At 34.8% G+C, this 15,947-nt stretch overlaps 1 protein-coding gene and 1 pseudogene across 3 annotated transcripts in view; one reads left to right on the forward strand and one right to left on the reverse strand.

Moving 5' to 3' along the window:
* Positions 1 to 15,947, forward strand: part of TRPM3 (transient receptor potential cation channel subfamily M member 3) — a 385,211-nt gene that overhangs the window by 130,791 nt on the left and 238,473 nt on the right. The window lies entirely within an intron of this gene.
* On the reverse strand, positions 7,707 to 15,108 carry LOC141503237 (ribosome biogenesis protein NSA2 homolog pseudogene; annotated as a pseudogene).

Raw genomic sequence — 15,947 nt, forward strand, 5'->3', positions numbered from 1 at the left:
AAGAGAGAATTTACATATGTAGCATTATTTAATATTGCTAGTGTTACATCAGACTTAGGGGAACTTTTTACTGGAATAGAATATATTAAAGGATTAACATAGTGATACAATGAGTGATGATAGGTGGAATGATGAGTTTTCTGCCTAAATATTAGGGTAATGAGTGATAAAGGTATTTCTGAATATGCACTTTTCCCTTAAGTATTCGGGATGAAGAAAAAATATAATTACATTTTGAAACTTTTTAATTGGCATATCACAAATCATTATCATAGTTTCTTTAATTCTCCTGGTTTAAATACCCTTCTGCACACACACATACACACACACACACACACACACACACACACACACACACACACATCACAATGAATTAAAAGCTTGAAAACAAGGATTTATGTTCAGACTTTTTCTCCTAATGAAGGTGCAAATAATATAAGCACTTATAAATAAAAGTTATTTTTGAATATCTATTTTGGGCCTAGGTTTTGTACATCAGTACATAAAAGTATTATTTGTACCCAAGAAGGGTTTTCAGGATAATGGGGATGAAAGATGAGGGCAAGGTTGTGAAAATGACAGTTAATATTAAATTGCTTTGTTCTGAGTAAAGTTCAGATAATTTTTAGGCATTTCTCAAGATTTCCATCCCTAATTTGGTAATACATTAATGAATTTTTCATTCACAGCAACTCCCAAAGACTATATTCTAAATTATAAAGAGATTATTCTCTGGAACCATGGTGAACTATCAATACTGCTACTTTTTTAAATATCTTTCAAATAAATTTTGAAATATTTTTAACTTAAAGTGAAAAATGAGGTTGGGAGAGTCATGTCTTTACCTCACAGGCCATTTATTAGATTAAAATCTATTAGCATAATTGGACTGTCATAAGGCAGAGAAAAAATATTAAACAGAGACAAGTATCTAGTTAATTTAGGGATGAAATAACTATTAGGAACTGGAGAGAATTAATTTTTTACTTGAAGCTATCCAAATTGAGTATCTCTATCGATTAAAATGACTAAAGGTTTACTCAAGTTCATACCTCACTTTAGGTAAATAAAGATTTAAACATGGATAGAAAGCAATATTTATAGAAGATAAATAGACCAATGACTAGATTGACTGATGAATGGAAATGGGGAAAGTACTTTCCAAATGGGGAAAATCTTTCAGTTACCATTCTCCTTTTAGACAGATAATCAATAATTTGTGGAGATTTTAAAAGGAATATCATTTATATTGCTTTCTCTAAAGGTTCCTGTAAGCTATTGTCATTGACCATTTATTTCATGGAGTAAATGATTTTTTTTTCATTTCTGATGGTTAAATGAAATTCAGATTACCCCTGGTTTGTGTTAGACATTGTATTAAGACATATTAGGAAGGAAGGACAGGTTCCCCCCCACCCCCAACCACTAGGTTTCATTTCCAGAATTATCCAAATTAACATATTATCACTCAAGTTATAGTATTTAAAATAAATAGTATTTAAAATTACTATTCTGAGTTGGCATTCAAAATATTTGGAGAATTGAATAAAATTGCATTTATTACTTTTCTAGAGCTATTCTCAATCCCAAAAGTCTATAGAACTATTCTTTTCAAACATTTATTTGAAAACTCTTCTTATAAGAAGAAAGTTCTATTACCAAAAATTCAAAGTCTAACATGAATTCAAAAAGTGAAATTTACCATCACAGAATTGGAGAATCATAGTGAAGCAGTAGTTTTTCTAGAAAGAACTCCGGATTGCACTATAAACTCAGTATATTGATAGTATAGTATTACATTTTAAAAATGTGGTTTTTGATTCAGATTAAAAGAGGCATTCTTCTAGGAATAAATGAATCCTCCATCCACTACTTTGGTTGGATCCCATCTTACAGTCAGCTATATAACACAATGGATAGAGTCCTGGACCTGGATTCAGGAAGACTTGAGGTTAAATGTAGCCTCAAATACTTACTATGTGACAAGGGCAAGTCACTTAACCTTTATCTGCCTTAGTTTCCTCAGCTGTAAAATGGAGATCATAATAGCACCTCTGTCCCAAGATTGTTGAGAAAATAAAATGAGATATTTGCAAACTGCTTAACACAATGTCTGGCACAAAGTAGGCACCTTGTTCCCCTTATTCATAGACTTATGAGCTCATATTTTAAGTATGATCTAACTATGTTGATAAGCTGGAGAGAATTTTTAGTAGAGTGCAACCATGAAGAAACTTGAGTCATATAAGGAACAGTTGAAATAATTAAAGTGTGTAGCTTGGGGAAGAGAAGACTCAAGGGGGACATAATAGCTATTTTCAAGTATTTTAAAGTCTATAAACAAAATTAGAATTGCTCTGTTTGTCCTCAGAGGGTAGAGTAGCACAGTAGAGAGTAGTAGGCAGAAGTTACAAAGAAACAAATTCTGACTTGTAACTACAATAAATCTCCTGTTCAAAAATGGAATGAGTGGCTCAGGAGGTAATCAATTTCCCCTTATTCAAGATCTAGCAGAAACTGGATGACCAAGGATATTATTTGGGGCATTCATTTTAAAGTATCAAATGCACTAGATGACTACCAAAGTCCCCTCCAACTCTTAGTCTTGTGATTTTATTGAAAAAAAAATTTCTCTTTTGATCTCCACAGTAACTCTAGAAAATAGTAGTATTTTAACCACCATTTTAAAGATGAGGAATGAGAAAGGTTAAGTAACTCACCATTAACTATCTGAGTCCAACTCAGATCTTACTAACTCTAAGTCTAGTACATCTTTTCACTATGTCACCTTGCTGCACCACCGCAAAGTTTTACTATGAGGTTTCAGGTTATATTGAAATTTGAAATTCTATGGATAAATTGTTCAAAATTCATCTATCACCATACATTCATAGTATTTGTTCTCATGAAAGGTAGATAGAGGAACGATGGAAAGAAAAAAGAAATGAACAAAATACAAGCAATATACTCAAATTTCAATTTTACAATATAATATGTGGTTCCCATTTTATGATGTTATGAGGCAACTCTACCACTGAGGTCCCCACAACTTACCTCAGATTTTTCTAGAATACATCATAAAGGCTCATTGACCAGTAGAAATGATTCTACTTTACTATGGTAGATTTGATAAAATCTGCAGTTGAAAACTCATTTGAAATTATTATAGTCCATTCATTGCCACAAACTATTGCGACAATTAAAAAGACCCAAAAAGACTAATTTAATCTTTTTATTAATAAGGCCAGAAAGTTTTAATTAAAGTATGGTCACTTAGCTGTTTCTCTTAAACTAAGGACAATCATGGTGGCAGGCTCACAATTTTTTTCCTATATGAAAATGGGCAAAAAGCTTTTTCAGATCCTTGAATACTTCTGATACTCTATATGAATGGTGCTCATTCAATAGCCTTCTCTGCACATAATCTCCCTACCTTAGAAGAGAGCCATCGGAGTCAATTTGACTGACATTTAAACCTGTAGCTGCTGTAAAGTTAGTGGATTAGCAACTAAGCCTGCCATTTCATCAATAATAGAGAATGCTTTGCACTTCCTTGATGCCTTTCACCCAAAGATTCCAAAGCAGCCCATGAATGTTAATGAACTGCTCCTCTTCTCCTGTTCATGTGAACCCAGCTGTAGCTTGTGGCTGAATTTTCCCGCAGTGAAAGCTCCAGGGTGCAGGAAGGTGGTGGCAGCAATGTTAACTTCAAGATACATGCCTATGGTTGGTAAGGCCTCTGAGCTGTTTCAACAAAACCTTTTCATTTATTTGCATAGCAGACTAATAACTTCCTAATGAGTTGTTTTGTTGACTTTTTGAAATTTCTAACGTAAAAAGTTGAACAGAGGCTACAAAGAGAACATGCTATAGGGAAAAGAGCACTATATTTGAAACCAAAAACCTGGATTAAAATCCTGGTTCTGCTGATAACCTTTAGAATCAATTATTTTTCAGTAAAATGAGGATATTCTCCAATAATTCTTCTAATTCTAAACTCCGTGAACCTTAAAATAATGAATATCATATTCCATGTGACAATAACAATGACTAAAATTTATATAATGCTTTGATATATTGTAAGGTGTTATACATATATTAATTCATCTGATTATCATAATCATGTGAAAAAAGTATTATTATTTTACAAGTTTACAAATTAATTGAGTCAGAGAGAGATTAAAGGACTTGCCCAAGGTCACACAGCTAGTATATGTGTGAGGCAGGATTCAAACTCATTGTCTTCATGATTCCTTATCCTACACTTTATACATTGCGCAACTAGCACATATATTCAGAAAAGTGAGGAAAGAATTGGATCACCAAAATTTCTGTCAGGTTATAGCTCAAAGGACTATCTCCATTCAAAAACATGTGTAAAAAGAATTTAAATAATCTTACAAAAGATTGCATAGGATCAGTGGTCAGTCCTCCATGTCAATACCACCCATTTCTGTGTGGCAAAAAAAAAAATGAGGCCAATTAAGTCAAGCTAAAGCATTGGGTTGACTCTAAAAAGATGAAATTCAATAAAAAATAAATTAGAATCTTGTACTAGGGTACAAAAATAATCTTCACAGGAATAAAATGGAAGAGGCAAATAGAGTTAGCACTTCTGAAAAAAAGATTTTGAATTTAGTGGAATGCAAATGTAATACAACTGAGTAAAGTGATGTGGCAGCCAAAAAAGCTAATGGGATTTTGCTTCCAGGAATAGAGAGATGAGTATCTAGTAAGCTAGAGATTATAAAAGGAGGGCAACCAGAGTGAGAGACCTTGGGTCACTGACATGAGAACTGGTTAAAGAAGCAATAAAGAAATAAATTAAGATTTAATTCAGAAAACACTTTCTAATATTTGCATTCGGTCATTTCAGTCATGTCTGACCCTCCAAAGGTTTCATTTCAGATTTTCTTAGCAAACACACTGGAGTAGTTTGTTGTTTCCTTCTCCAGAGAATCCAATGGATCCATTTTTTCAGACAATCGGAGATTGAACAACTTTCCCAGCCAAAAAGTGTCCAAGATTTAATTTGAACTCCTGCCTCCAGTCCCAGTGTAGAGCCACCAGCTCCCTCTTCTAATAGTTAGAGCTATGCAAAAGCAAGATGATTTGCCCCAATAGGTAATGGTTCACCCTCCTTGGAGAAATTTCAGCAGAGTCTAGATGACCATTAGCCAGCATGTATTATAGCAGAGATCCCTTTAGTGTGTGGATTCGATTAGATCCTCCTTTAACTCTAAAATTCTGTGATCTATCCATGTGGTAAGCTTCCCTCTGAGACTACTCCCATTATAGTCTGCATATATCAAATAGATATAATTGTTGTCATGGTATCTCCCCATTAGACTTTTTGACAGCAAGACTTTGTATCCCCAGAACTTACCACAGTGTTCTGCACATACAGTATGTGCAGTAATTGGTCATTAACTGATTTACCAACTTTACTGCAGTGGTAGGAAGGAACTATTTTTGCTTTTATCTTTGATTACCCAGTTAGTACCTAGGAGGTCCCTAAAAATATGGATTGAATTCAATAGAAAATAGCTGGAGTTCAGAAAAACTGACAACTGCATTTTGTTGACCTATTTTTCAACTTTAACCAACCCATCTCTGCCTCTCACTTTCTTCACCTTTTTTCTTAGATATAGTTATCCTGTAGTCACTCTGGTTACAGATCCATCTAACCTTTGAATGACTTCTTCCCTTCTCCTTTATCCAACTTCACCTTCCCCCTCCACCTTCACTCCCCATTTCAATATCCTTCTCTATTCTCTAGAGCATTCTCTTAATTACTGCCTAAGGAAGTAGGCTTAAACCACCTAAAATGTGAAAAGAGAGAGTGCCCTTATTAAAGTAATTTTACATGTTTGAGAAAAGTTTAGTTGAAGTATTTTGGAAGGTGTAGCATTTCTAGTGCCCTTAAAATAAGTGGTGTAGAGAGTTTAATTCCTGAAGTCACAGAATGGATGCATTTCAATATTCTACACAAGCACAAAGCTGACCCTACATAGTATATATTGGGAAAGAAATTAGGGCAGGGTTAGTTTTATAATATATAGAGTAAAGAAGGCAAGTTTATATGAATCCAATTCTACATCCAAGAATCATGAATTACCTGTATTTATACACACATATGTATGTATTTTAATTTCCTGCTTTCCTTTTCAGAATAGTGGCCTATCTTATATATAGTATTTAGCAGAGAATCAACCCTTCCAGTCTTCTAATGTTTCCTTCACCTTCTAGCTACTGGGAACCTTCCCCCCCAAATTACCTTATTTATTTTTTCTTATCAAAATTGTGTATCTCTGATCCTTCCTCTAGCATGCCTCCAGTCTTTTAATAGGTATTATATTTAATAGGCTTAAAGTCAGAATTTTAATCCAGGTCTTCCTGAAGTTGTTGTTGTTGTTATTGTTATTGGTGGTGGTAGTGCTGGTAGTGGTATGTATGAGAGACAGAGACAGATACAGCGACAAATCACAGAAACAAAGACAGACAGTCATAGAGAAAGACAGAAATTGCTAATATATGCAAAGTTTTGTATTGCAGTAAAGAGTTAGATTTGGTTTTCATTTTGAGTGGACCTTCACATTTCACATTTGAATAGTTAGAGAAGAAAGTTAGAGAAGAAAGCAAATGTTTTATTTTTTTAAAAGGACTTTTCCAGAAATTAATATGATGGGCAACTTGACATGAATATGATAGATAAATTGAATAATTTCTAAAATTTTAATCATTCCTCCCAGCTTCAAAAGAAAGTAAAAAAATTCACTTGTAGCCTAAGTAACAAACTAGAAGAAATTGTACAACATCCACAAAACTGCCCAAGCAAAGTTTGATGATCTCTTGTCCCCATTTCCAGAAGCCACAAGCTATCGCCGTTCTCTCACTTCAAAAATACCCAGTGCAAATTATTGTATAGGCAGCCAAGCACATGCCTAAAAGCTCCTTCAGTGTACCCCTTCTAAAACTTTTTATTACTTGTACAATCTTTAATAGAGACAAGTGTTGCAAAAGAAAGCCTCTGAAGGTGAAGGAGTAAACAGGGGGCATTTAAATGAAAATCAGGAAGTTAGGAAAGAAAAAAAATTAATACCACATGACCTTTAATACTCTCCTTTTTGGCTTTCATATTAATTTGCATTGGTAGGGAAAAATGTTCTACAACTATATACAGATGCTTAAATAAGTGAATAGTACAAAGCAAATACAGACAGCTAAGGGAAGAAATAAGCATTACTTTCATAAACATGGTTAAGTGAAGACTTCACAAATCTAAAAGGTCAGAATAATAATTTTCATTTATAAGACTTCCTGATTAGATTTCCATTTGGAGGAAGTATATTGAATGGAGTATCACTGTTACATTAACTAATTGCCTGATACAGTGATAAAAGGCCAAATTTAGAGCCAGGGAACCTGAGTCCAAATCCCAACTATACTATTTCATGACCTTGGACAAGTCACTTAAACTTTCACTCATCTATAAAATGGTTGGATTAATGACCCTCATTGTTCCAAATCTCTGACTCTTTAAGTGATTCTAAACCATTTCCCACAATTTGGACCCATAAACTGATTTAGTTTATGTCCCTCTTCTCAGAATAATGTTTTAAATTCATAAAATAAAATATATTAAACCACAATTATATTGAAATCACTAGTAAAAGTTCATAGACCACTTAAATTAAACTCCTTGCTATAAGTCAATATAGTATGCCTTGCATTCACAACCAGACAAGTAACCTATCATGCATATGAAAGGTTCCTGGGTCTTCTCTGCTTGTTTAATAACAAAGGTTCTTGAATCACTTTCTTCTTTTCTAGATACAAGCATTTTTTTATTACCACTCAAAAACTGGTGGTAACCTCAAATCATGAACATCAAATGTGCACAGCTAGGTCTTTGGTTTTGTTCTGTGGTTATTCACAGTATTGATTTTCTTGATATATTGTAGAATCCTTAATAAATATAAAGATGTAGAATTTCATTCAATCACTCAATAAAACAAGCATGACAGCATTTGTGCATCCCTCATTTTCTAAATTGTTGACAACCCTGTGCGTATTTTCCCCAGATAAGTTTGCCTTCTTGTCACAAAGCCCAGTCCACTCAGTCTTCCATGGCAGTCCATTTGGTAATAACACCCAAAGTTGTATGTAGTGTATAGAAGGGATTCATCTTCACACCAAGAATGGGTAGGTAAAAAGTACCTGTAAGTTAGGATGATTGCATGAGTCTTTTAACCCATTGGCCTAATAAAATCTTTCATATTTTGATGGCTTTCAAGTTAAGACATACCCAAAAAGAAGACTTCCATTCTCTTCCAAGCCTTCCTCTTCCTCTTTCCTTTCTCCATGGGCATAAACTTTTGGCAAAGGCACCTCCCATTTGTCAGTTTTCCTTTTCTATTTAATCATGTTGGAAAGAACTTTGGCTCAGTATTGTCCCTCTCTGCCTAACAGGCTCCTTAGGGAGTTTTTTCATCATTCTTTTACTTGGTATTTCTCTTTTCATGTATCTTGATTGTCTCTTTCATCTGAATATTATCAGCATAATGCTGTTTATGGTAGAGTTTTGCCTTTAAACCACTCTTTTCTTTGCTTTCTTTGAACATACATGAGACTCTGAGCTTTTCTTCTTTGTCCTTTCCTCATGGTCATCTAAGCTGTAGCCATACCAATTTCTATGTATTTGTTCTGTGGTATATTGACTACTTCAAGCCTATCAAAGAGTGGCCAAAGATGCTCCCAAACTTCAGACTCTGCCATGAGCAATAACTGAATTCCAAGAGCTAGAAAAGAAAGATCTAGAATAATTTTCAAATCTCTAATTCCTTAATATGTACTTAATGATTCATTCAGCAGGCAAGTTGGCCATAGGTAGGTAGCAGAAGCTAACTTGGGCTTGTCTTTATAACCCTGATCCTCTCACATCCTTGGGTCACATCTTTGTGCTCCCTGAAAATTGTGCCCCAATGAGTTAGTTTCAGTTATCCTTATAGCACATACAATGTAAATTTTTGCCAAAGGTAAAAATTGGAGAGGAGAATTTGCATGCATTAAAAATGTGTCTTTTCCCCCCATTGTGTTTGACCTGTGATTTCATCTGTGTTCTGTGTGGGTAAATTTCTTCCTGCAGCAGAAATCTTCAATTGATATGAAGTTGATTAGAGCACTTAGAGAAATAAATAACTTGCTTAAGTCCCTCAGGGCAGCTAGGTGATGCTATGGAGCACTGGGCTTAGAATCAGGAAAACTATCTTCCTAAATTTCAAATATAAGTTCAGACACTTATTAACTAAATGACCCTTAGCAAGTCACTTGACTCTTTTTGCCTCAATTTCCTCATCTGCATAATGGTTGGACAAGGAAATGGAAAAGCACTCTTTTGTCCATATTTGCAGAGAAAATCCCAAAAGGGTCCATGAAGGGTCAAATATGACTACAACAATAATTAAAAAAAAAAGTCTATGTCAGAGATCAGACTTGAACACAGCTCTTTCTAATCCTCAGTGAGCCCTCTATAAACTGAGACATTCTACTTTTTTTAGGTTTTTTTGCAAGGAAAATGGGGTTAAGTGGCTTGCCCAAGGCCACACATCTAGGTAGTTGTTAAGTGTCTGAGACCAGATTTGAACTCAGGTACTTCTGACTCCAGGGCTGGTGCTCTATCTACTGAACCACCTAGCCGCCCCATTCTACCTTTTCTAAACAGCACCTACCTTCCTTCCTTCCTTCCTTCTTTCCTTCATTTCTTCCTTCAGCAAATGTGTTGTACCTAAGGATGACTCCCTACCTTGAATATCATCCACTCTCAGTTCCCAACATTATTCATTTCCTCATTTTCTCTCCAAAGCAGTCATATGAAATAATATTGTATTTGTTTTAACATTATTCTATTTTGTCTCATTTGCAAATCATTCATTTCCCAAGGAGGACAGTGAGATGATTTACATGATGAGTGTACTTGGGTAAATATGGCAACTTTTCTTTGCCTTTCACTTCCATTTAGCAATCAATATCTATCCTAGAGGCAACACGACTTAGTGGGTAGAAAACTGGCATCATAGGAAGAGCTGGGTTTAAGTTTTGCCTCTTGTTACCCACTGACTTTGTGTCCCTGAGCATGTAACTTAACCTTTATCTCTTCCCCAGGGTAACTATCTTGAGACTGTAAATTGCAGTATAATAAGTATCATATTTCTTGACTTCTCACTGAATGGGGGAGGAAGTGGAAGGACAGAAAAATTGTGAAATTGAAAAAACAAAATTAAAAATGAATGAATGAATGAATGATTGTAATATACTGAGTGACAACCTTTACTAGTGGAGAAAGTTTTACTGGGAGTTTGCTAAACTAATAATAAACTAATAAAATGATTGTCCTCAAGCAAATGTCTAGTTTAATGTGAGATTAGGAAAAGATCTTTGATTTCATTGGCATAGAAAACTCCCCATGCCAGTGAAGGTAAAGTTTAATTACTTTTATTTAAAGCTCTTTGATACCCCTCAGAGGAAGATGACCTATTCATCCCAAAGTGAGTTGTTATTAATGAATCTTGATACTTAAAGACAACCCACAGTTTTCCCTGATGACAACTGCATAAGATAAAAGAGAGCTGGCTCTTTTTTCCCTCCTCAGCTCTAAAACCATTAACCTCAGCCTGTTGTGTTTTTTTTTAATTTTCTCACTAGTGAAAGAACCCAGCAGGTTATCTCAGAATTGTAAACACATTTATCTATTTTGCTTTTTTTTTTTTTATTTGAGAGAGGGAGAGAAATCATTCCTCTGGCATTTAAAACCCTTGTCGTGGGTGTGTAGGCTGGGGTGATGATGTTGATATTGTCTAAGTTGGAGCAGAACACAAATACCAACCATGTTCAGGGCTATTAGTTATACTCAGTATTTAATGAACAATGACCTGTTTTTAAAAAATAGCATTGTGATTCATCTAATAAGTCCCAGATCTAAGTACAATATTTCAGTGGAGAAACAAATGTATTTAGTATACAGCTTTTCACACTCCAGAGGTTACATTTCCTAAATTACTGAGTTCTCTAATTGGAGGTATGCTAGGAATAACAATGCTACATACAGAACAACAAATTAATAGTTACAGTCATTAGACACGATTTTGTCAACCCCCAGTCCTCCCCCTTAAGGGCTGAAACTATAAATAATATGATTACTGGTTTCTGGTGTCAAGCAATTTTAAGTGCTAATCTAAGTGGCCCCAAAGGGGAAGCTAAAATGGATCAGTTTCAATATCCACTGATTTCTAATTATCACAAAGCAAATGAAGAAGATTTAAGCTCAGCAACAGAAGTGGGAAAAACCTGGAAAGTAACATAATCAACTCCAAGAAATGGAATTTCCCCAGATTTTAGGGAATTTCCAAGTTCCAAAGTAAAAAAAAAATACGATTTTATCTTTCTCATTTTTTCATTAAAAACAAATTCTTTGTTACATGAATATTTTAAGCAACTTGTACAATGCCTTGCACATAGTAGTCACTTCTATATAGTTTAGTTTTTAGATAGGAGATGAATACAGGGAGAAATTAAGGTGATGGAAAACAAAAGTTTTCAATAAAAATATATTTTAAAAAGAGTGACCACACAGAGAACCAAAAATAGGACATATTGACAAATAAGCAAAAAGGATGATGGAGTATGAAGCAGTGATATATGGTGATAAAGTAGTAAGAAGACTTGTTTAAATCCTGGTTCTGGTAAATTATTTGTATGACCTTGAGCAATCATTCAAGTAGTAAGCATATATCAAGTACTCACTTTATACTAGACTCTGACCTAGGTATTTGCTGAGGATCTAAATATAAATAATGAAATAATAATACATCCTCTCAAAAAGCATTCTATCAGGAGAGCTGGTGAATAAATATCTGAGAATATTTAGAATAAATATAAATAAATTCAAAGTTAATAAATACAAGATAAGGAGGGGATATTAGCAGGGATCAGGAAAGGATTCCTATTGAAGGTGCTACATAAGCTGAATCATGAAGGAAAAGAGAAGGATTCTAAGAACTGGAAATGAAACAATGCATTCTAGCCATGGGGGACAGCCACAGAGCAAAGATTTAGAGATGGGAGAAGCAATGTCAGCTAAATGTGAGAAAGAGAATGAAGGCTAATTTAGAATGGAGGAAGGAGAATAAGGTATGCAAAGACTGAAAACATAGCCAGGTTATGAAGGACTTTAAGACTCAAACAGAAGAGTTTAATTTATTGAGTAAGGAAATGCCATAGTGGAATTGAGTTTATTGAAAATGACTTTATTTGTCTTAATTGTAACTAGCATTTATATGGCTAAAAGTATTTGAGGCTATATTTGAATTCAGATCTTCTTGACTCTAGGACCAACATTCTTATCTACTGTACCAACTAGCTACCTCTTAAATATTGCTGCTTTTGACAGATTTATGAAGGATACAGTGAACTGGGAAAGAACTTGAGCTATTGCATTAGTTGAAGTGAAAGGTGATGAAAACCTGAACTAAGGATATAATCATGTAAATAAAAAGAAAGGACATATATGAGACATATGGTAGAGTTAGGCATGCAAGATGGCAACTGATTGATTAGATAGGTGTGAGAAGAGCTGATTGTAGCCTCAGTAGCTCAGAATTTCTTCATTTGCAGAATGGGGGGGTGGACTATTTAATTTCTGTAGTCTCTTCTAGTTTGACTTGACCTTGCAAACAGTTCTGAAGTATCAAGAGTAAAAATGATCTTCATTCCATAAAAATTTGTCCTGTCCCTGTTCCCTTTACCTCTTTTACTTCATTTATCTCTCACTCATATGAATTTGGAGTTAAAAGTGCTGAGTTTTAGGACTGAGTAACCTTGGGCCAGTGTAGAATGAGGGAATTATAAGACATGACCTCTGAGAGCCCTTCTATTTACAAATCCATGCAAATATAAAAATCATGGCCTTAGTTTTCTCATCTATAAAATGAGGGATTTGGGGGAAAGCTAGGTGGCTCAGTGGATAGAGCACTGGCCCTAGAGTCAGGAGGACCTGAGTTCAAATGCAGCCTCACTTAAAAATTACCTAGCTTTGTGACCTTGGGCAACTCATATAACCCCATTGCCTCGCAAAGAATTTTTTTAAATGAGGGATTTGGGCTAGATGTCATCTGAGATTCTCTTCATGAGAATACAAAAACTCTCTCATTATCAGTTTTCTAATCTATAAAATGAAGAAATTAAACTAAATGGCCCCCAAGGTCACCTCCAGTTGAAAATCTATGAACCTATCAGTCTAAAACCTAGCCTGTTCTCATTAATCCAAGTAAAATAAGCATCTTCCTATAATAAATACACTTAGATTTGCCCAGGAATTGTAGATTTTCATTTAAAAAAAAACACACATGAGGGAGACAAGACAAGCTTGATTTTTTTCTTTCACCTGCTGCCTCATTCTCATTAATCCCGTCCTTTCATGTCACCTTGGACATGAGAACTTCTTTCATTGACCTGACTAGCAAAGATGTACAGAGACCATATGATAATATTCTGGTTTCAATTCCTACTCACAAGGCCAGGGGACATAGCTGGCAAAAGGAATCTGTTGGCTCTCACCCTCTTAATACACAATGCTTTTTGGAGTACCATCATTTTTATGGCCTTGGCAGTCCTGTTAAGATTCTTCACCCTGCTGTTACCATTTGTTACTCATTGATGCAGCCCAGTGCCCTTCTGTTTCACTGATATTTCAGCCAACAAATGTGGAGACATGGATGGCATAAACAGTTTTCCTAAAGAAGCATAAAAATGAAAAAGTTTTTCAGAGACAGCTCATGCTTTAATAGGTCTCCCCCAATCACAAATGCCTTAGCCATTTCACTAAAAATATGCTATGCTTCTCATGTGATGGTTTCACTCTATCAGTCCCTCAATGACCATGATATTAAATGCCAGACCTTGGGGATACAAAATACAGTGAATAAAATGACTCCTCCTATCAAAAAGCTCACAATCTAATGGGAGAAATATGACATCTTAAAATGATACCAAGACAGAATAATGTAATGGAGAAAGAGAATTCAAGTCCCAACTCTATACATGGTGGCCATGTGATACACAGTGGCCATCCCTGAGTAAATCATTTAACTTCTCAATGATCTAGGCAGTTTTCTAAAACTATAAATTGGTGAGAAGTTCCAACCTGCATTGGCAAGAAGGAGTTCCTTCATCTGAGAATTCCTTTAATTACCTGCATCAGTAAACTCACAGATCGATTCCCTATTTTTCCCCTGCTAAAAGAATAATATTGTTGTTCATTTGTTTCAGTCACATCCTAATCCTTGTGACTCCATTTGAAGTTTTCTTTCTAGAGATGCTAGAGTAGTTTATCACTTCCTTCTCCCGGTTCTTTTACAGTTGAGGAAATGGAGGCAAACAGGATTAAGTGACTTGTCTAAAGATAACACAGCTAAGGAAGTGTCTGAAGTCAGAACTGAGCTCAGAGCTTCCTGATTCTGGGCTAAGCACTCTATCCACCTACTTGCCCTAAATTATATTATACTATAATACAATAAAATATAAAAAGATTAGTGCTATTTGGAAACATGGAATTTAATATACATATTATATATATATATGTGAAGATACATTTACATACATGTAAATAGATGTCATTTTGGTCTTCTTCAATAATGTAGGATAAGAACTAGTCGATCAACAAGATATGAATAGATATTTATAGAACTGTATATAGATTTTTAGAAATATTTGTTGAGGACAAATCACTTGATCACTAGTCTCAGTTCCCTCTTCTTAAAATGAGAGTGTTGGTTTCTATAGTTCTTTCTAGTTCTTCTGGGCTTCATAAATAGTTTTGAAAAATTAACATCAAGAATGACTTTCAGCCTAGAAAAGTTTGTATTGTCCCTATCCTGAGAGCAAGATAGAGAGGATGATATTCATGTAATTTAAACCTAGTTAGTAGTCCATAGAAGGAAAAAGAAGGAAATATATAGAAAAGAAGTACTCTTTTATTTATCTTTGTTAGATGACAAAAACAAGGGCATGGTTGAATTGAATAAATGCCTTACTAGGGGCCCAGTCTCTCATGATGCCCCTAGACAGGAAGCTCAGCCTGCTCAGGTTAAAATGCAGTCATAAAGCTGAATCATCAATTCAAGTATCACAATCAGTCTGTACTAGAAAAGTTACACCTGTGGCATCTTGAAGAAGATCATTAATTGGTCACTGAAGAACCTCATCTTAAAGAGTCATATGTTGCTGGTATAATTAGGATGTTAAAGAGTCTTTCTCTGAAAACAATGAGGGACTTTGGGAGTAGGGAAGGAAAGAGTAATGTAGAAGTAGGGAGGGAAGAAAAATGAATAAATATGGCCTGGTGCAAGACATTGTGCCAATTACTCATTACAAATATTACCTCATATGACCACCACAATAACCAGCAGGCATTATTATTTTCCTTATTTTACAGATGAGGAAACTGAGGCAGACAGGGTCACACAAAACTTACTCCTGACCAGGAGCCACCTTTGGCTTTGTTGAACATCACAATTTTTTGTTTTATAAGTAGAGAAATGGCAAGCAATAATAATTGTGATTAGGAAAGAACATGGGAATAGGAAACAGGGGTTTTGGACTCTAGTAGTCCTGCATCTGTTATGAACTACCTGCTTGACCTTAGCCATGTCATTTCCTGTCTCTGGACTTCAGATTCCTCAATTAGATTTCTACTATTTTTGCTGTCATTTTCATGTTTAAGCAGGAAGACAAAGAAAACAAATTCTAGTAAAAATTTTTAAAAACTGAATGCATAAATGGCTATTTTAACTTAGAAAATTTTCATAAAATTATGACAGCATGGGTACAGAGTTCAAGATTTGTAAAGTATGACAATTAGAAATGTTTATAATATAAGCCTGGTGCAAGGC

Source organism: Macrotis lagotis, chromosome X, assembly GCF_037893015.1.
Source record: "Macrotis lagotis isolate mMagLag1 chromosome X, bilby.v1.9.chrom.fasta, whole genome shotgun sequence".
In the NCBI taxonomy this organism is placed as follows: domain Eukaryota; kingdom Metazoa; phylum Chordata; class Mammalia; order Peramelemorphia; family Peramelidae; genus Macrotis; species Macrotis lagotis.